At 43.0% G+C, this 23,216-nt stretch overlaps 1 pseudogene; it reads left to right on the top strand.

Moving 5' to 3' along the window:
- LOC116372040 (dolichyl-diphosphooligosaccharide--protein glycosyltransferase subunit STT3B-like) overlaps positions 1-23,216 on the top strand; it is a 90,099-nt pseudogene that overhangs the window by 48,304 nt on the left and 18,579 nt on the right.

Raw genomic sequence — 23,216 nt, 5'->3', positions numbered from 1 at the left:
TCAGGTTTGTAGACCTCCTTGCTCACACACACCTTTTCAAGTTCTTGCCCACAATATTCTTTATAGGATTGAGGTCAGGGCTTTGTGATGGCCACTCCAATACCTTGACTTTGTTGTCCTAAGCCATTTTGCCACAACTTTGGAAGTATGTTTGGGGTCATTGTCCATTTGGAAGACCCGTTTTTGACCAAGCTTTAACTTCCTGACTGATGTCTTGAGATGTTGCTTCAATATATCCACATAATGTTCCTCCTCATGATGCCATCTATTTTGTGAAGTGCACCAGTCCTCCTGCAAGCAAAGCCCCCCCACAACATGATGCTGCCACCCCCGTGCTGCACGGTTGGGATGGTGTTCTTCGGCTTGCAAGCCTCCCCCTTTTTCCTCCAAACATAACGATGGTCATTATGGCCAAACAGTTCTATTTTTGTTTCATCAGACCAGAGGACATTTCTCCAAAAAGTACAATCTTTTGCAGTAGCAAACCGTAGTCTGGCTTTTTAATGACGGTTTTGGAGCAGTGGATTCTTCCTTGCGGAGCGGCCTTTCAGGTTATGTCGATATAGGACTTGTTTTACTGTGGATATAGATACTTTTGTACCTGTTTCCTCCAGCATCTTCACAAGGTCCTTTGCTGTTGTTCTGGGATTGATTTGCACCTTTCGCACCAAAGTACGTTCATCTCTAGGAGACAGAACACATCTCCTTCCTGAGCAGTATGATGGCTGCGTGGTCCCATGGTGTTTGTACAGATGAACGTGGTACCTCCAGGCATTTGGAAACTGCTCCCAAGGATGAACCAGACTTGTGGAGGTCTACACAAAAAAATTCTGAAGTCTTGGCAGATTTATTTTGATTTCTCCATGATGTCAAGCAAAGAGGCACTGAGTTTGAAGGTAGGCCTTGAAATACATCCACAGGTACACCTCCAATTGACTCAAAGGATGTCAATTAGCCTATCAGAAGCTTCTAAAGCTATGACATCTTTTTTCTGGAATTTTCCAAGCTGTATAAAGGCACAGTCAACTTAGTGTATGTAAACTTCTGACCCACTGGAATTGTGATACAGTGAATTATAAGTGAAATAACCTGTCTGTAAACAATTGTAGGAAAAATGACTTGTGTTATGCACAAAGTAGATGTCCTAACCGACTTGCCAAAACTATAGTTTGTTAACAAGACATTTGTGGAGTGGTTGAAAAACAAGTTTTAATGACTCCAACCTAAGTGTATGTAAACTTCCAACTTCACTTCCAACTGTGTGTTATGTCCTCCTTAGACACGGGACACTCCATCTGTCTTTGTCCTAAATGGTCTCTGTGAGGATGCAGGCTTAATGGTCTCTGTGAGGCTGCAGGCTTAATGGTTTCTCTCTGTGAGGATGCAGGCTTAATGGTCTCTGTGAGGCTGCAGGCTTAATGGTTTCTCTCTGTGAGGATGCAGGCTTAATGGTCTCTGTGAGGATGCAGGCTTAATGGTTTCTCTCTGTGAGGTAGCAGGCTTAATGGTTTCTCTCTGTGAGGATGCAGGCTTAATGGTCTCTGTGAGGATGCAGGCTTAATGGTTCTCTCTGTGAGGATGCAGGCTTAATGGTCTCTGTGAGGATGCAGGCTTAATGGTTTCTCTCTGTGAGGATGCAGGCATAATGGTCTCTGTGAGGCTGCAGGCTTAATGGTTTCTCTCTGTGAGGATGCAGGCTTAATGGTTTCTCTCTGTGAGGATGCAGGCTTAATGGTTTCTCTCTGTGAGGATGCAGGCTTAATGGTTTTCTCTCTGTGAGGATGCAGGCTTAATGGTTTCTCTCTGTGAGGATGCAGGCTTAATGGTCTCTGTGAGGATGCAGGCTTAATGGTCTCTGTGAGGATGCAGGCTTAATGGTCTCTGTGAGGATGCAGGCATAATGGTCTCTGTGAGGATGCAGGCTTAATGGTTTCTCTCTGTGAGGATGCAGGCATAATGGTCTCTGTGAGGATGCAGGCATAATGGTCTCTGTGAAGATCTCTTTCTCTCTGGTGTCTTAACCCTGTCTGTCTCTGGTGTCTTAACCCTGTCTGTCTCCACAGCTTACAGTACGTTCTACATCGTTGGTCTGGTGCTCTCCATGCAGATCCCCTTTGTGGGGTTCCAGCCAATCAGGACCAGCGAACACATGGCTGCAGCAGGTAAGGACCAATCACCTAGGACCCGTGATGTCCACACCCTGATGCTGCCCTTGTACAGAGTTCACTCTGGACGTTTCCTGTTATCAACCCCAGCTCCAGACAACTGATCAGATAGATAGATAGAGAGAGAGAGAGAGAGAGAGAGAGAGAGAGAGGGAGAGGAGAGAGAGAGAGAGAGAGAGAGAGAGAGAGAGAGAGAGGAGAGAGAGAGAGAGAGAGAGAGAGAGAGAGAGAGAGAGAGGAGAGAGAGAGAGAGAGAGAGAGAGAGAGAGAGAGAGAGAGAGAGAGAGAGAGGGAGAGAGAGAGAGGAGAGAGAAGAGAGAGAGAGAGAGAGAGAGAGAGAGAGAGAGAGAGAGAGAGAGAGAGAGAGAGAGAGAGAGAGAGAGAGAGAGGGGGACAGGGGGTCCGTGACTGTTTTGGGTTGTTTTAACAGGGGAGCTTAGCATTTTTTGGGGGGGGGTGCTGGGGGGGCATGATATGATATTTGAGCATCTAATTTTCTCACTCCTGATTATCCGTAAAATTCACAAGCTTAATGGAGTCATTGCTCTGAATACAGGGGGACAAATACTTATCTTTTGACCACTCTAGTACACATATCTGGAATTTGTCCCAATATTTGTGGTCCTGTAAAATGAGAGGACGATGTTGATTTATTAGAATGGGAGGACGATGTACACAAAGTTGATTTATTAGAATGGGAGGACGATGTACACAAAGTTGATTTATTAGAATGGGAGGACGATGTACACAAAGTTGATTTATTAGAATAGGAGGACGATGTTGATTTATTAGAATGGGAGGACGATGTACACAAAGTTGATTTATTAGAATGGGAGGACGATGTTGATTTATTAGAATGGGAGGACGATGTTCACACAGTTGATTTATTAGAATGGGAGGACGATGTTGATTTATTAGAATGGGAGGACGATGTTGATTTATTAGAATGGGGAGGACGATGTTCACACAGTTTATTTATTAGAATGGGAGGACGATGTTGATTTATTAGAATGGGAGGACGATGTTTACACAGTTTATTTATTAGAATGGGAGGACGATGTTGATTTATTAGAATGGGAGGACGATGTACACACAGTTTATTTATTAGAATGGGAGGACGATGTTGATTTATTAGAATGGGGAGGACGATGTTTACACAGTTTATTTATTAGAATGGGAGGACGATGTTCACACAGTTTATTTATTAGAATGGGAGGACGATGTTGATTTATTAGAATGGAGGACGATGTTGATTTATTAGAATGGGAGGACGATGTTGATTATTAGAATGGGAGGACGATGTTTATTATTAGAATGGGAGGACGATGTTTACACAGTTTATTTATTAGAATGGGAGGACGATGTTGATTTATTAGAATGGGAGGACGATGTTTATTTATTAGAATGGGAGGACGATGTTCACACAGTTTATTTATTAGAATGAGAGGACGATGTTGATTTATTAGAATGGGAGGACGATGTTGATTTATTAGAATGGGAGGACGATGTTTATTTATTAGAATGGGAGGACGATGTTTATTTATTAGAATGGGAGGACGATGTTCACACAGTTGATTTATTAGAATGGGAGGACGATGTTGATTTATTAGAATGGGAGGACGATGTTTATTTATTAGAATGGGAGGACGATGTTGATTTATTATAATGGGAGGACGATGTTCACACAGTTGATTTATTTTACCAGTTCATCCCTTTACACTTAAATATGTAGCACGTTAAACATTTAAACTCAGAGTCATTGTATCATTTCAGATCCAAAGTGCTGGAGAACCAAAACAACAGATGGGTCACTACTGTGCCAATGCTTTTAGAGCTCAGTGTATATTAGACCTTCTATAGTCATAGAAATGCATGTTGCTGTGATGGATGCCTGTTGACACCCCTCCCTCTCCCTACCTGTACAGGGGTATAATGTAAACTCCCTCTCTCCTCACCTCCCCCCTCTTTCTCTCTCCTCTCTCCTCTCTCCTTGCCTCTCTCTCTCATCTCTCCTCGCCTCCCCCCTCTTTCTCTCTCCTCGCCTCCCCCCCTCTTTCTCTCTCCTCTCCTCCCCCCTCTCTCCCCCCTCTCTCTCTCCTCCCCCTCTCTCTACCAGGTGTGTTTGCGTTGCTCCAGGCCTATGCCTTCCTCCAGTACCTGAAAGACAGACTGACCAGACAGGAGTTCCAGACCCTGTTCTTCCTCGGGGTCTCTCTGGCTGCTGGGGCAGTCTTCCTCACTGTTCTATATACCTGACTTATACAGGTAGGTCAACACTGTGCTGTTATATACCTGACTTATACAGGTAGGTCAACACAGTGACAGTCTGTCAGCTGACTGTCAGTGATGTACAACCACATTAATTAAATGTCACCTAGTATTCTACTGTTCTACCTAGCAACAGGAGGTTGAGACCCTGTAGCCCATCCCTGTGTTAGATAGATAGATGAGGAGAAGGGTTGATTGGATTTGGTCCAAAATAGTCCAAAAATGTGTGTGTGTGTGTGTGTGTGTGTGTGTGTGTGTGTGTGTGTGGTGTGTGTGTGTGTGTGTGTTTAACTATACTTGTGAGTACCAGAAGTCCTAGAATAGTAAAGCAACAAAGCTTCAGAGAAGTGAGGACATTTTGATGGTCTCCACTTGTAAAAAGGCTAGTTTAGGAGTCAGGAGTCAGGAGTTTAGGAGTCAGGAGTTTAGGAGTCAGGCATTAGGAGTCAGGAGTTTAGGAGTCAGGAGTTTAGGAGTCAGGAGTTTAGGAGTCAGGCATTAGGAGTCAGGAGTTTAGGAGTCAGGCATTAGGAGTCAGGAGTTTAGGAGTCAGGAGTTTAGGAGTCAGGCATTAGGAGTCAGGAGTTTAGGAGTCAGGCGTTAGGAGTCAGGAGTTCAGGAGTCAGGAGTTTAGGAGTCAGGAGTTTAGGAGTCAGGAGTTTAGGAGTCAGGAGTTTAGGAGTTAGGAGTTAGGAGTTTAGGAGTTCAGGAGTTTAGGAGTTAGGAGTTTAGGAGTCAGGAGTTTAGGAGTCAGGAGTTTAGGAGTCAGGAGTTTAGGAGTCAGGAGTTAGGAGTCAGGAGTTTAGGAGTTTAGGAGTCAGGAGTTTAGGAGTCAGGAGTTTAGGAGTCAGGAGTTTAGGAGTCAGGAGTTTAGGAATTAGGAGTCAGGAGTTTAGGAGTCAGGAGTTTAGGAGTTCAGGCATTAGGAGTCAGGAGTTTAGGACGTCAGGAGTTTAGGAGTCAGGAGTTAGGAGTCAGGAGTTTAGGAGTCAGGAGTTAGGAGTCAGGAGTTAGGAGTCAGGAGTTTAGGAGTCAGGAGTTTAGGAGTCAGGAGTTTAGGAGTCAGGAGTTTAGGAGTCAAGAGTTTAGGAGTCAGGAGTTAGGAGTCAGGAGTTTAGGAGTTTAGGAGTCAGGAGTTAGGAGTCAGGAGTTTAGGAGTCAGGAGTTTAGGAGTTAGGAGTTTAGGAGTCAGGAGTTTAGGAGTCAGGAGTTTAGGAGTCAGGGTGTTAGGAGTTAGGAGTCAGGAGGTTAGGAGTTTAGGAGTCAGGAGTTTAGGAGTCATGAGTTTAGGAGTCAGGAGTTTAGGAGTCAGGAGTTAGGAGTCAGGAGTTTAGGAGTTTAGGAGTCAGGAGTTTAGGAGTCAGGAGTTTAGGAGTCAGGAGTTTAGGAGTCAGGAGTTTAGGAATTAGGAGTCAGGAGTTTAGGAGTCAGGAGTTTAGGAGTCAGGCATTAGGAGTCAGGAGTTTAGGAGTCAGGAGTTTAGGAGTCAGGAGTTAGGAGTCAGGAGTTTAGGAGTCAGGAGTTAGGAGTCAGGAGTTAGGAGTCAGGAGTTTAGGAGTCAGGAGTTTAGGAGTCAGGAGTTTAGGAGTCAGGAGTTTAGGAGTCAAGAGTTTAGGAGTCAGGAGTTTAGGAGTCAGGAGTTTAGGAGTTTAGGAGTCAGGAGTTAGGAGTCAGGAGTTTAGGAGTCAGGAGTTTAGGAGTTAGGAGTTTAGGAGTCAGGAGTTTAGGAGTCAGGAGTTTAGGAGTCAGGGTGTTAGGAGTTAGGAGTCAGGAGGTTAGGAGTTTAGGAGTCAGGAGTTTAGGAGTCATGAGTTTAGGAGTCAGGAGTTTTAGGAGTCAGGAGTTAGGAGTCAGGAGTTTAGGAGTCAGGAGTTTAGGAGTTAGGAGTTTAGGAGTCAGGAGTTTAGGAGTTAGGAGTTTAGGAGTCAGGAGTTTAGGAGTCAGGAGTTAGGAGTCAGGAGGTTAGGAGTTTAGGAGTCAGGAGTTTAGGAGTCATGAGTTTAGGAGTCAGGAGTTTAGGAGTCAGGAGTTAGGAGTCAGGAGTTTAGGAGTCAGGAGTTTAGGAGTTAGGAGTTTAGGAGTCAGGAGTTTAGGAGTCAGGAGTTTAGGAGTCAGGGTGTTAGGAGTCAGGAGGTTAGGAGTCAGGAGGTTAGGAGTTTAGGAGTCAGGAGTTTAGGAGTCAGGAGTTTAGGAGTCACGAGTTTAGGGGTTTAGGAGTCACGAGTTTAGGAGTCAGGAGTTTAGGAGTTAGGGAAATAGGATTTTGAATGGGAATCAATTGTTGTCCCCAAAACCTAACGTGTGTGTGTGTGTGTGTGTGTGTGTGTGTGTGTGTGTGTGTGTGTGTGTGTGTGTGTGTGTGTGTGTGTGTGTGTGTGTGTGTGTGTGTGTGTGTGTGTGTGTGATCGTGTACATAATCATAACTGTGCTGTACTTAATAATGTTCATTGTGTTTTAGGACACATCGCTCCTTGGAGTGGTCGATTCTATTCACTGTGGGATACAGGGTAAGTGCACTAAACAGTACGCACACGCACACACACACACACACACACACACACACACACACACACACACACACACACACACGGCCTCTGCTGTAGAGAGAGAAGGCTGTCAGAGTGCCCAATCAGCTGTTTATTTGTCTCAGAGTGCGTGTTCTGCTGCAGTGCAGTGTGGGTCGTGTCAGGTCTACGTGTGTCTAGTTTTACTCCCTGTGGATCACCTTTACCAAGGAAACACTGTGTTCCTCTTTCTGTCAATGTCCACTCACTTCCTGTAGCAACAACCTTCCACAGGCTCTTCAGATAAATCCTTTAAATCCCTCCCTCCCTGCCCACCCCCCTCTCTTCACCCTCCCTCCCTTACCCCTCTCTCTCCCTCCCTCCCCACCCCCCTCCCTCTCTCCCTCACCCCTCCCCCTCTCTCCCTCTCTCCTCCCCCTCTCCCCCTCTCTCCCTCCCCCCTCTCATCTCCCTCCTTCCTCTCTCTCCCTCTCTCCCTCCCTCCCTCCCTCAACCCACCCCCTCTCTCCCTCCCCCCCTCTCATCTCCCTCCTTCCTCTCTCTCCCTCCCTCCCTCCCTCCCTCAACCCACCCCCTCTCTCCCTCCCTCCTCTCCCTGACCCCCCTCTCTCCCTCCCCCCTCTCCCTCCCTCCTCTCCCTCTCTCATCTCCCTCCTTCCTCTCCCTCTCTCCCTCCCTCCCTCCCTCCTCCTCTCCCTCACCCCCTCTCTCCCTCCCCCTCTCCCTCCCTCCTCTCCCTCTCTCTTCTCTCTCTCTCTCTCTCCCTCAACCCACCCCCTCCCTCCTCTCCCTCCCTCTCTCCTCTCTCCAGGTATGCTAAGATCCACATCCCCATCATAGCGTCTGTGTCGGAGCACCAGCCCACCACCTGGGTCTCGTTCTTCTTCGACCTCCACATCCTGGTCTGTACCTTTCCTGCTGGACTCTGGTTCTGCATCAAGAACATCAACGATGAGAGAGTCTTCGGTAAGACACACACACACACGTCTACAGTTAGATGGCATGGCAATGTGTGTGTGTATGCAGGTGTGTGTGTGTATGCAGGTGTGTGTGTGTGTGTGTGTGTGTGTATGCAGGTGTGTGTGTGTGTGTGCAGGTGTGTGTGTGACCATAGAAATATAATGACTACAGCAATCATTACCATTTAAGTCAACAAACACACACACACAGACACACACAGACACACAGAAACACATAAACACACACATACACACACACATACACGCTCATACACACCCTGCTGTTGCTAGTGGTTCTTTAATAGGATCTCTGTGTTTAACCCTGCTGTTCCTAGTGGTTCTTTAATAGGATCTCTGTGTTCAACCCTGCTGTTCCTAGTGGTTCTTTAATAGGATCTCTGTGTTCAACCCTGCTGTTCCTATATGGTTCTTTAATAGGATCTCTGTGTTCAACCCTGCTGTTCCTATATGGTTCTTTAATAGGATCTCTGTCTTTACCCCTGCTGTTCCTAGTGGTTCTGGATGCTATTAGTGCTGTCTACTTCTCAGAGAGAGTAGTGTGTTAAACCCTAACCCAGTATATTAAACTCTAACCCAGTATATTAAACCCTAACCCAGTATATTAAACTCTAACCCAGTATATTAAACCCTAACCCAGTATATTAAACTCTAACCCAGTATATTAAACTCTAACCCAGTATATTAAACCCTAACCCAGTATATTAAACCCTAAGCCAGTATATTAAACCCTAAGCCAGTATATTAAACCCTAACCCAGTATATTAAACTCTAACCCAGTATATTAAACTCTAACCCAGTATATTAAACCCTAACCCAGTATATTAAACTCTAACCCAGTATATTAAACCCTAACCCAGTATATTAAACTCTAACCCAGTATATTAAACTCTAACCCAGTATATTAAACCCTAACCCAGTATATTAAACCCTAACCCAGTATATTAAACTCTAACCCAGTATATTAAACCCTAACCCAGTATATTAAACCCTAACCCAGTATATTAAACCCTAACCCAGTATATTAAACCCTAACCCAGTATATTAAACCCTAACCCAGTATATTAAACTCTAACCCAGTATATTAAACCCTAACCCAGTATATTAAACTCTAACCCAGTGTATTAAACCCTAACCCAGTATATTAAACCCTAACCCAGTATATTAAACCCTAACCCAGTATATTAAACTCTAACCCAGTATATTAAACCCTATCCCAGTATATTAAACCCTAACCCAGTATATTAAACTCTAACCCAGTATATTAAACCCTAACCCAGTATATTAAACCCTAACCCAGTATATTAAACCCTAACCCAGTATATTAAACTCTAACCCAGTATATTAAACCCTAACCCAGTATATTAAACTCTAACCCTGCTCTCCCTCTCCCCCTAGTGGCCCTGTATGCCATCAGTATATTAAACCCTAACCCAGTATATTAAACTCTAACCCTGCTCTCTGTCTCCCCCTAGTGGCGCTGTATGCCATCAGTGCTGTCTACTTTGCTGGAGTGATGGTCCGTCTGATGCTGACCCTGACCCCTGTAGTGTGTATGCTGTCAGCTATAGCCTTCTCCAGCGTGTTTGAACACTACCTAGGGGACGACATGAAGAGGGAGAGCCCTCCCATAGAGGACAGTAGTGATGAGGACGACAAGAGGAACTCTGGAAACCTCTATGATAAGGTATGAGGACGACAAGAGGAACTCTGGAAACCTCTATGATAAGGTATGAGGATGACTAGAGGCCCTCTGGAAACCTGTACGATAAGGTATGAGGATGACTAGAGGCCCTCTGGAAACCTCTATGATAAGGTATGAGGATGACTAGAGGCCCTCTGGAAACCTCTATGATAAGGTATGAGGATGACTAGAGGCCCTCTGGAAACCTCTATGATAGGGTATGACTAGAGGCCCTCTGGAAACCTCTATGATAAGGTATGAGGATGACTAGAGGCCCTCTGGAAACCTCTATGATAAGGTATGAGGATGACTAGAGGCCCTCTGGAAACCTCTATGATAGGGTATGACTAGAGGCCCTCTGGAAACCTGTATGATAAGGTATGAGGATGACTAGAGGCCCTCTGAAAACCTCTATGATAAGGTATGAGGATGACTAGAGGCCCTCTGGAAACCTCTATGATAGGGTATGAGGATGACTAGAGGCCCTCTGGAAACCTCTATGATAAGGTATGAGGATGACTAGAGGCCCTCTGGAAACCTCTATGATAAGGTAATGGGATGACTAGAGGCTCTCTGGAAACCTCTATGATAAGGTATGAGGATGACTAGAGGCCCTCTGGAAACCTCTATGATAAGGTATGAGGATGACTAGAGGCCCTCTGGAAACCTCTATGATAAGGTATGAGGATGACTAGAGGCCCTCTGGAAACCTCTATGATAAGGTATGAGGATGACTAGAGGCCCTCTGGAAACCTCTATGATAAGGTATGAGGATGACTAGAGGCTCTCTGGAAACCTCTATGATAAGGTATGACAAGAGGAACTCTGGAAACCTCTATGATAAGGTATGAGGATGACTAGAGGCTCTCTGGAAACCTCTATGATAAGGTATGAGGATGACTAGAGGCCCTCTGGAAACCTCTATGATAAGGTATGACTAGAGGCCCTCTGGAAACCTCTATGATAAGGTATGAGGATGACTAGAGGCCCTCTGGAAACCTCTATGATAAGGTATGAGGATGACTAGAGGCCCTCTGGAAACCTCTATGATAAGGTATGAGGATGACTAGAGGCCCTCTGGAAACCTCTATGATAAGGTATGAGGATGACTAGAGGCCCTCTGGAAACCTCTATGATAAGGTATGAGGATGACTAGAGGCCCTCTGGAAACCTCTATGATAAGGTATGAGGATGACTAGAGCCCCTCTGGAAACCTCTATGATAAGGTATGAGGATGACTAGAGGCCCTCTGGAAACCTCTATGATAAGGTATGAGGATGACTAGAGGCCCTCTGGAAACCTCTATGATAAGGTATGAGGATGACTAGAGGCTCTCTGGAAACCTCTATGATAAGGTATGAGGATGACTAGAGGCTCTCTGGAAACCTCTATGATAAGGTATGAGGATGACTAGAGGCTCTCTGGAAACCTCTATGATAAGGTATGAGGATGACTAGAGGCTCTCTGGAAACCTCTATGATAAGGTATGAGGATGACTAGAGGCCCTCTGGAAACCTCTATGATAAGGTATGAGGATGACTAGAGGCTCTCTGGAAACCTCTATGATAAGGTATGAGGATGACTAGAGGCCCTCTGGAAACCTCTATGATAAGGTATGAGGATGACTAGAGGCTCTCTGGAAACCTCTATGATAAGGTATGAGGATGACTAGAAGCATGGGTTCTAAATGGTACATTATTCCCTACATAGTCCACTTCTTTTGGCCAGAGCTTTAGTATCTTCCAATCCTTATCTACTGTAGTGCACTATGTTGCACTGCAGTAGTCAGAGCTTTGGTACCCTGTTTCATATGTAGTGCCCTACTTTTGGCCAGAGCCCTATTTCATATGTAGTGCCCTACTTTTGTCCAGAGCCCTGTTTCATATGTAGTGCCCTACTTTGGGACAGGACCTTGACACCCTATTCCCTATTTTGGACAGGGTCTTGACACCCTTCCTTTGCTGGGCATAGGGCATAGGCCCACCCACTTGGCAGCCAGGCCCACCCACTGGGGAGTGAGGCCCAGCCAATCAGAATGAGTTTTTCTCCACAAAAGGTATTTTTCTACAGACAGAAATACTCGTCAGTTTCATCAGCTGTCTGGGTGGCTGGTCTCAGACCATCACGGAGGTGAAGAAGCCTGATGTGGAGGTTGTGCGCTGGCCTGGTTACAGTCTGTGGTTGTGAGGCCGGTTGGGCGTACTGCCAAATTCTCTAAAAACGACATTGGAATCGGCTTATGGTAGAGAAATGAACATTCAGTTCCCTGGCAACAGCTCTCATGGACATTCCTGCAGTCGGGATGCCAACTCCCTCAAAACTTGAGACATCCGTGGCATTGTTTTGTTGGACTAAACTGTACATTTTAGAGTGGCCTTTTAGTGTCCCCAGCACAAGGTGCACCTGTGCAATGATCGTGCTATTTAATCAGCTTCTTGATATGCGACGCCTGTCAGGTGGATGGATTATCTTGGCAAAGGGGAAATGCTCACTACCAGGGATGTAAACCATTTCTTTGCCCAAAATTTGAGAGAAATCATATTTTTTATGCGTATGGTACATTTCTGGAATCTGTTATTTCAGTTCATGAAACATGGGACCGACACTTTACATGTGGCATTTATAGTTTAGTTCAGTATACAGTTCAGTATAGTCAGTATTCAGTTCAGTATAGTCAGTATTCAGTTCAGTATAGTCAGTATTCAGTATACAGTTCAGTATAGTCAGTATTCAGTTCAGTATAGTCAGTATTCAGTATACAGTTCAGTATAGTCAGTATTCAGTTCAGTATAGTCAGTATTCAGTTCAGTATAGTCAGTATTCAGTTCAGTATAGTCAGTATTCAGTTCAGTATAGTCAGTATTCAGTATACAGTTCAGTATAGTCAGTATTCAGTTCAGTATAGTCAGTATTCAGTATACAGTTCGCTATAGTCAGTATTCAGTATACAGTTCAGTATAGTCAGTATTCAGTATACAGTTCAGTATAGTCAGTATTCAGTATACAGTTCAGTATAGTCAGTATTCAGTATACAGTTCAATATAGTCAGTATTCAGTATACAGTTCAGTATAGTCAGTATTCAGTATACAGTTCAGTATAGTCAGTATTCAGTATACAGTTCAGTATAGTCAGTATTCAGTATACAGTTCGCTATAGTCAGTATTCAGTTCAGTATAGTCAGTATTCAGTATACAGTTCAGTATAGTCAGTATTCAGTATACAGTTCAGTATAGTCAGTATTCAGTATACAGTTCGCTATAGTCAGTATTCAGTATACAGTTCAGTATAGTTAGTATTCAGTATACAGTTCAGTATAGTCAGTATTCAGTATACAGTTCAGTATAGTCAGTATTCAGTATACAGTTCAGTATAGTCAGTATTCAGTATACAGTTCGCTATAGTCAGTATTCAGTATACAGTTCGCTATAGTCAGTATTCAGTATACATTTCAGTATAGTTAGTATTCAGTATACAGTTCAATATAGTCAGTATTCAGTATACAGTTCAGTATAGTCAGTATTCAGTATACAGTTCAGTATAGTCAGTATTCAGTATACAGTTCAGTATAGTCAGTATTCAGTATACAGTTCAGTATAGTTAGTATTCAGTATACAGTTCAATATAGTCAGTATTCAGTATACAGTTCAGTATAGTCAGTATTCAGTATACAGTTCAGTATAGTCAGTATTCAGTATACAGTTCAGTATAGTCAGTATTCAGTATACAGTTCAGTATAGTCAGTATTCAGTATACAGTTCAGTATAGTCAGTATTCAGTATACAGTTCAGTATAGTCAGTATTCAGTATACAGTTCAGTATAGTTAGTATTCAGTATACAGTTCAATATAGTCAGTATTCAGTATACAGTTCAGTATAGTCAGTATTGAGTATACAGTTCAGTATAGTCAGTATTCAATATACAGTTCAGTATAGTCAGTATTCAGTATACAGTTCAGTATAGTTAGTATTCAGTATACAGTTCAGTATAGTCAGTATTCAGTATACAGTTCAGTATAGTCAGTATTCAGTATACAGTTCAGTATAGTCAGTATTCAGTATACAGTTCGCTATAGTCAGTATTCAGTTCAGTATAGTCAGTATTCAGTATACAGTTCAGTATAGTCAGTATTCAGTATACAGTTCGCTATAGTCAGTATTCAATATACAGTTCAGTATAGTCAGTATTCAGTATACAGTTCAGTATAGTTAGTATTCAGTATGCAGTTCGGTATAGTCAGTATTCAGTATACAGTTCAGTATATTCAGTATCCAGTTCAGTATAGTCAGTATACAGTTCAGTGTCCAGTTCAGAAACCGTTGTCCCCACTTGCTTCAAGATGTCCACCATTGTTCCTGTACCTAAAGGAGGCAAAGATAACTGAACTAAATGACTATCGCCCTACAGCACTCACTTCTGTCACCATGAAGAGAGAGACTATTCAAGGATCATTTCACTTCCACCTTACCTGACACTCTAGACCCGGTTCAATTTGCTTACCGCCCCAATAGATCCGTGCGTGCTCAGCCCTCTCCTGTACTCCCTGTTCACACACGACTGCATGGCCATGCACGCCTCCAACTCAATCATCAAGTTTGCAGACGACACAACAGTAGTGCGCTTGATTACCAACAATGACGAGACGGCCTACAGGGAGGAGGTGAGGGCCCTGGGAGAGTGGTGGCAGGAAAATAACCTCTCCCTCAACATCAACAAAACAAAGGAGCTGATTTCAGGAACTTCAGGAAACAGCAGAGGGAACACGACCCTATCCACATTGACGAGACAGTAGTGGAGAGGGTGGAAAGCTTCAAGTTCCTCGGGGTACACATCACGGACAAACTGAAGGCGCAGCCTCGCCTCTTCAACCTCAGGGGGCTGAAGAAATTCGGCTTGTCACCAATAAACACTCACAAACTTCTACAGATGCACAATCGAGAGCATCCTGTTGGGCTGTATCACCGCCTGGTACGGCAACTTCACCGCCCTCAACCGTAAGGCTCTCCAGAGGGTAGTGAGGTCGGCACAACGCATCACCGGGGGCAAACTACCTGCCCTCCAGGACACCTACACCACCCGATGTCACAGGAAGGCCAAAAAGATCATCAAGGACAACAACCACCTGAGCCACTGCCTGTTCACCCCGCTATCATCCAGAAGGCGAGGTCAGTACAGGTGCATCAAAACTGGGACCGAGAGACTGAAAAACAGCATCTATCTCAAGGCCATCAGACTGTTAAATATCCATCACTAGCCGGCTTCCACCCGGTTACGCAACCCTGCACCTTAGAGGCTGCTGCCCCATTTACATAGACTTGGAATCACTGGCCACTTTAATAATGGAACACTAGTCACTGTAATAATGTTTACATACTGCTTTACTCATCTCATCTGTATATACTGTATTCTATTCTACTGTATTTACTAACTAGTCACTTTAATAATGTTTACATACTGCTGTACTCATCTCATCTGTATATACTGTATTCTATTCTACTGTATTTACTAACTAGTCACCTTAATAATGTTTAATACTGCTGTACTCATCTCATATGTAGATACTGTATTCCTACTGTATTTTAGTCAACGCCACTCTGACATGGCTCATCTTAATATTTATATATTTCTTAATTCCATTATATTACTTTTACATGTGTGTGTTGCTGTGAATTGTTAGATATTACTGCACTGTTGGAGCCTGGAACACAAAGCATTTAGTTAGATATTACTGCACTGTTGGAGCCTGGAACACAAAGCATTTAGTTAGATACTACTGCACTGTTGGAGCCTGGAACACAAAGCATTTAGTTAGATATTACTGCACTGTTGGAGCCTGGAACACAAAGCATTTAGTTAGATATTACTGCACTGTTGGAGCCTGGAACACAAAGCATTTAGTTAGATATTACTGCACTGTTGGAGCCTGGAACACGAAGCATTTAGTTAGATATTACTGCACTGTTGGAGCCTGGAACACAAAGCATTTAGTTAGATATTACTGCACTGTTGGAGCCTGGAACACACTCATTTAGTTAGATATTACTGCACTGTTGGAGCCTGGAACACAAAGCATTTAATTAGATATTACTGCACTGTTGGAGCCTGGAACACAAGCATTTAGTTAGATATTACTGCACTGTTGGAGCCTGGAACACAAGCATTTAGTTAGATATTACTGCACTGTTGGAGCCTGGAACACAAAGCATTTAGTTAGATATTACTGCACTGTTGGAGCCTGGAACACAAAGCATTTAGTTAGATATTACTGCACAGTTGGAGCCTGGAACACAAAGCATTTAGTTAGATATTACTGCACTGTTGGAGCCTGGAACACAAAGCATTTAGTTAGATATTACTGCACTGTTGGAGCCTGGAACACACTCATTTAGTTAGATACTACTGCACTGTTGGAGCCTGGAACACAAAGCATTTAGTTAGATATTACTGCACTGTTGGAGCCTGGAACACAAGCATTTAGTTAGATATTACTGCACTGTTGGAGCCTGGAACACACTCATTTAGTTAGATACTACTGCACTGTTGGAGCCTGGAACACACTCATTTAGTTAGATACTACTGCACTGTTGGAGCCTGGAACACAAGCATTTAGTTAGATATTACAGCACTGTTGGAGCCTGGAACACACTCATTTAGTTAGATACTACTGCACTGTTGGAGCCTGGAACACACTCATTTAGTTAGATACTACTGCACTGTTGGAGCCTGGAACACAAGCATTTAGTTAGATATTACTGCCCTGTTGGAGCCTGGAACACAAGCATTTAGTTAGATATTACTGCACTGTTGGAGCCTGGAACACAAGCATTTAGTTAGATATTACTGCACTGTTGGAGCCTGGAACACAAAGCATTTAGTTAGATATTACTGCACTGTTGGAGCCTGGAACACAAAGCATTTAGTTAGATATTACTGCACTGTTGGAGCCTGGAACACAAGCATTTAGTTAGATATTACTGCACTGTTGGAGCCTGGAACACAAGCATTTAGTTAGATATTACTGCACTGTTGGAGCCTGGAACACAAGCATTTAGTTAGATATTACTGCACTGTTGGAGCCTGGAACACAAGCATTTAGTTAGATATTACTGCACTGTTGGAGCCTGGAACACAAAGCATTTAGTTAGATATTACTGCACTGTTGGAGCCTGGAACACAAAGCATTTAGTTAGATATTACTGCACAGTTGGAGCCTGGAACACAAAGCATTTAGTTAGATATTACTGCACTGTTGGAGCCTGGAACACAAAGCATTTAGTTAGATATTACTGCACTGTTGGAGCCTGGAACACACTCATTTAGTTAGATACTACTGCACTGTTGGAGCCTGGAACACAAAGCATTTAGTTAGATATTACTGCACTGTTGGAGCCTGGAACACAAGCATTTAGTTAGATATTACTGCACTGTTGGAGCCTGGAACACACTCATTTAGTTAGATACTACTGCACTGTTGGAGCCTGGAACACACTCATTTAGTTAGATACTACTGCACTGTTGGAGCCTGGAACACAAGCATTTAGTTAGATATTACAGCACTGTTGGAGCCTGGAACACACTCATTTAGTTAGATACTACTGCACTGTTGGAGCCTGGAACACACTCATTTAGTTAGATACTACTGCACTGTTGGAGCCTGGAACACAAGCATTTAGTTAGATATTACTGCCCTGTTGGAGCCTGGAACACAAGCATTTAGTTAGATATTACTGCACTGTTGGAGCCTGGAACACAAGCATTTAGTTAGATATTACTGCACTGTTGGAGCCTGGAACACAAAGCATTTAGTTAGATATTACTGCACTGTTGGAGCCTGGAACACAAAGCATTTAGTTAGATATTACTGCACTGTTGGAGCCTGGAACACAAGCATTTAGTTAGATATTACTGCACTGTTGGAGCCTGGAACACAAGCATTTAGTTAGATATTACTGCACTGTTGGAGCCTGGAACACAAGCATTTAGTTAGATATTACTGCACTGTTGGAGCCTGGAACACAAGCATTTAGTTAGATATTACTGCACTGTTGGAGCCTGGAACACAAAGCATTTAGTTAGATATTACTGCACTGTTGGAGCCTGGAACACAAAGCATTTAGTTAGATATTACTGCACAGTTGGAGCCTGGAACACAAAGCATTTAGTTAGATATTACTGCACTGTTGGAGCCTGGAACACAAAGCATTTAGTTAGATATTACTGCACTGTTGGAGCCTGGAACACACTCATTTAGTTAGATACTACTGCACTGTTGGAGCCTGGAACACAAAGCATTTAGTTAGATATTACTGCACTGTTGGAGCCTGGAACACAAGCATTTAGTTAGATATTACTGCACTGTTGGAGCCTGGAACACACTCATTTAGTTAGATACTACTGCACTGTTGGAGCCTGGAACACACTCATTTAGTTAGATACTACTGCACTGTTGGAGCCTGGAACACAAGCATTTAGTTAGATATTACTGCACTGTTGGAGCCTGGAACACACTCATTTAGTTAGATACTACTGCACTGTTGGAGCCTGGAACACACTCATTTAGTTAGATACTACTGCACTGTTGGAGCCTGGAACACAAGCATTTAGTTAGATATTACTGCCCTGTTGGAGCCTGGAACACAAGCATTTAGTTAGATATTACTGCACTGTTGGAGCCTGGAACACAAGCATTTAGTTAGATATTACTGCACTGTTGGAGCCTGGAACACAAGCATTTAGTTAGATATTACTGCCCTGTTGGAGCCTGGAACACAAGCATTTAGTTAGATATTACTGCACTGTTGGAGCCTGGAACACAAGCATTTAGTTAGATATTACTGCACTGTTGGAGCCTGGAACACAAAGCATTTAGTTAGATATTACTGCACTGTTGGAGCCTGGAACACAAAGCATTTAGTTAGATATTACTGCACTGTTGGAGCCTGGAACACAAGCATTTAGTTAGATATTACTGCACTGTTGGAGCCTGGAACACAAAGCATTTAGTTAGATATTACTGCACTGTTGGAGCCTGGAACACAAAGCATTTAGTTAGATATTACTGCACAGTTGGAGCCTGGAACACAAAGCATTTAGTTAGATATTACTGCACTGTTGGAGCCTGGAACACAAAGCATTTAGTTAGATATTACTGCACTGTTGGAGCCTGGAACACACTCATTTAGTTAGATACTACTGCACTGTTGGAGCCTGGAACACAAAGCATTTACTGCACTGTTTGGAGCCTGGAACACACAGCATTTAAGTTAGATCATACTGCACTGGTTGGAGGCCTGGAACACCAAAGCATATTAGTTTCGATACTACTAGCATCTGTTGGGAGGCCTTGGTAACAACCAATCATTTAGTTAGATACTACTTGCACTGTTGGCGCCTGTGAAACACTAAAGCATTTAGTTAGATATTACTGCACTGTTGGAGCCTGGAACACAAGCATTTAGTTAGATATTACTGCACTGTTGGAGCCTGGAACACAATCATTTAGTTAGATACTACTGCACTGTTGGAGCCTGGAACACACTCATTTAGTTAGATATTACTGCACTGTTGGAGCCTGGAACACAAGCATTTAGTTAGATATTACTGCACTGTTGGAGCCTGGAACACACTCATTTAGTTAGATACTACTGCACTGTTGGAGCCTGGAACACAAGCATTTAGTTAGATATTACTGCACTGTTGGAGCCTGGAACACAAGCATTTAGTTAGATATTACTGCACTGTTGGAGCCTGGAACACAAGCATTTAGTTAGATATTACTGCACTGTTGGAGCCTGGAACACAAGCATTTAGTTAGATATTACTGCACTGTTGGAGCCTGGAACACAAAGCATTTAGTTAGATATTACTGCACTGTTGGAGCCTGGAACACAAAGCATTTAGTTAGATATTACTGCACTGTTGGAGCCTGGAACACAAGCATTTAGTTAGATATTACTGCACTGTTGGAGCCTGGAACACAAAGCATTTAGTTAGATATTACTGCACTGTTGGAGCCTGGAACACAAAGCATTTAGTTAGATATTACTGCACAGTTGGAGCCTGGAACACAAAGCATTTAGTTAGATATTACTGCTGTTGGAGCCTGGAACACAAAGCATTTAGTTAGATATTACTGCACTGTTGGAGCCTGGAACACACTCATTTAGTTAGATACTACTGCACTGTTGGAGCCTGGAACACAAAGCATTTAGTTAGATATTACTGCACTGTTGGAGCCTGGAACACAAGCATTTAGTTAGATATTACTGCACTGTTGGAGCCTGGAACACACTCATTTAGTTAGATACTACTGCACTGTTGGAGCCTGGAACACACTCATTTAGTTAGATACTACTGCACTGTTGGAGCCTGGAACACAAGCATTTAGTTAGATATTACTGCACTGTTGGAGCCGGGAACACAAAGCATTTAGTTAGATATTACTGCACTGTTGGAGCCTGGAACACAAAGCATTTAGTTAGATACTACTGCACTGTTGGAGCCTGGAACACAAAGCATTTAGTTAGATATTACTGCACTGTTGGAGCCTGGAACACAAAGCATTTAGTTAGATATTACTGCACTGTTGGAGCCTGGAACACAAAGCATTTAGTTAGATATTACTGCACTGTTGGAGCCTGGAACACGAAGCATTTAGTTAGATATTACTGCACTGTTGGAGCCTGGAACACAAAGCATTTAGTTAGATATTACTGCACTGTTGGAGCCTGGAACACACTCATTTAGTTAGATATTACTGCACTGTTGGAGCCTGGAACACAAAGCATTTAATTAGATATTACTGCACTGTTGGAGCCTGGAACACAAGCATTTAGTTAGATATTACTGCACTGTTGGAGCCTGGAACACAAGCATTTAGTTAGATATTACTGCACTGTTGGAGCCTGGAACACAAAGCATTTAGTTAGATATTACTGCACTGTTGGAGCCTGGAACACAAAGCATTTAGTTAGATATTACTGCACAGTTGGAGCCTGGAACACAAAGCATTTAGTTAGATATTACTGCACTGTTGGAGCCTGGAACACAAAGCATTTAGTTAGATATTACTGCACTGTTGGAGCCTGGAACACACTCATTTAGTTAGATACTACTGCACTGTTGGAGCCTGGAACACAAAGCATTTAGTTAGATATTACTGCACTGTTGGAGCCTGGAACACAAGCATTTAGTTAGATATTACTGCACTGTTGGAGCCTGGAACACACTCATTTAGTTAGATACTACTGCACTGTTGGAGCCTGGAACACACTCATTTAGTTAGATACTACTGCACTGTTGGAGCCTGGAACACAAGCATTTAGTTAGATATTACAGCACTGTTGGAGCCTGGAACACACTCATTTAGTTAGATACTACTGCACTGTTGGAGCCTGGAACACACTCATTTAGTTAGATACTACTGCACTGTTGGAGCCTGGAACACAAGCATTTAGTTAGATATTACTGCCCTGTTGGAGCCTGGAACACAAGCATTTAGTTAGATATTACTGCACTGTTGGAGCCTGGAACACAAGCATTTAGTTAGATATTACTGCACTGTTGGAGCCTGGAACACAAAGCATTTAGTTAGATATTACTGCACTGTTGGAGCCTGGAACACAAAGCATTTAGTTAGATATTACTGCACTGTTGGAGCCTGGAACACAAGCATTTAGTTAGATATTACTGCACTGTTGGAGCCTGGAACACAAGCATTTAGTTAGATATTACTGCACTGTTGGAGCCTGGAACACAAGCATTTAGTTAGATATTACTGCACTGTTGGAGCCTGGAACACAAGCATTTAGTTAGATATTACTGCACTGTTGGAGCCTGGAACACAAAGCATTTAGTTAGATATTACTGCACTGTTGGAGCCTGGAACACAAAGCATTTAGTTAGATATTACTGCACAGTTGGAGCCTGGAACACAAAGCATTTAGTTAGATATTACTGCACTGTTGGAGCCTGGAACACAAAGCATTTAGTTAGATATTACTGCACTGTTGGAGCCTGGAACACACTCATTTAGTTAGATACTACTGCACTGTTGGAGCCTGGAACACAAAGCATTTAGTTAGATATTACTGCACTGTTGGAGCCTGGAACACAAGCATTTAGTTAGATATTACTGCACTGTTGGAGCCTGGAACACACTCATTTAGTTAGATACTACTGCACTGTTGGAGCCTGGAACACACTCATTTAGTTAGATACTACTGCACTGTTGGAGCCTGGAACACAAGCATTTAGTTAGATATTACTGCACTGTTGGAGCCTGGAACACACTCATTTAGTTAGATACTACTGCACTGTTGGAGCCTGGAACACACTCATTTAGTTAGATACTACTGCACTGTTGGAGCCTGGAACACAAGCATTTAGTTAGATATTACTGCCCTGTTGGAGCCTGGAACACAAGCATTTAGTTAGATATTACTGCACTGTTGGAGCCTGGAACACAAAGCATTTAGTTAGATATTACTGCACAGTTGGAGCCTGGAACACAAAGCATTTAGTTAGATATTACTGCACTGTTGGAGCCTGGAACACAAAGCATTTAGTTAGATATTACTGCACTGTTGGAGCCTGGAACACACTCATTTAGTTAGATACTACTGCACTGTTGGAGCCTGGAACACAAAGCATTTAGTTAGATATTACTGCACTGTTGGAGCCTGGAACACAAGCATTTAGTTAGATATTACTGCACTGTTGGAGCCTGGAACACACTCATTTAGTTAGATACTACTGCACTGTTGGAGCCTGGAACACACTCATTTAGTTAGATACTACTGCACTGTTGGAGCCTGGAACACAAGCATTTAGTTAGATATTACTGCACTGTTGGAGCCTGGAACACACTCATTTAGTTAGATACTACTGCACTGTTGGAGCCTGGAACACACTCATTTAGTTAGATACTACTGCACTGTTGGAGCCTGGAACACAAGCATTTAGTTAGATATTACTGCACTGTTGGAGCCTGGAACACAAGCATTTAGTTAGATATTACTGCACTGTTGGAGCCTGGAACACAAAGCATTTAGTTAGATATTACTGCACTGTTGGAGCCTGGAACACAAAGCATTTAGTTAGATATTACTGCACTGTTGGAGCCTGGAACACAAGCATTTAGTTAGATACTACTGCACTGTTGGAGCCTGGAACACAAGCATTTAGTTAGATATTACTGCACTGTTGGAGCTAGGAACACACTCATTTAGTTAGATACTACTGCACTGTTGGAGCCTGGAACACAAAGCATTTAGTTAGATATTACTGCACTGTTGGAGCCTGGAACACAAGCATTTAGTTAGATATTACTGCACTGTTGGAGCCTGGAACACAAAGCATTTAGTTAGATACTACTGCACTGTTGGAGCTAGGAACACACTCATTTAGTTAGATACTACTGCACTGTTGGAGCTAGGAACACACTCATTTAGTTAGATACTACTGCACTGTTGGAGCCTGGAACACAAGCATTTAGTTAGATATTACTGCACTGTTGGAGCCTGGAACACAAGCATTTAGTTAGATATTACTGCACTGTTGGAGCCTGGAACACAAAGCATTTAGTTAGATATTACTGC

This window comes from Oncorhynchus kisutch, unplaced genomic scaffold (assembly GCF_002021735.2).
Source record: "Oncorhynchus kisutch isolate 150728-3 unplaced genomic scaffold, Okis_V2 scaffold3864, whole genome shotgun sequence".
NCBI lineage: Eukaryota > Metazoa > Chordata > Actinopteri > Salmoniformes > Salmonidae > Oncorhynchus > Oncorhynchus kisutch.
Note: the sequence above shows the minus strand (reverse complement) of the source record. Positions and strands in the feature narration are given on the sequence as shown.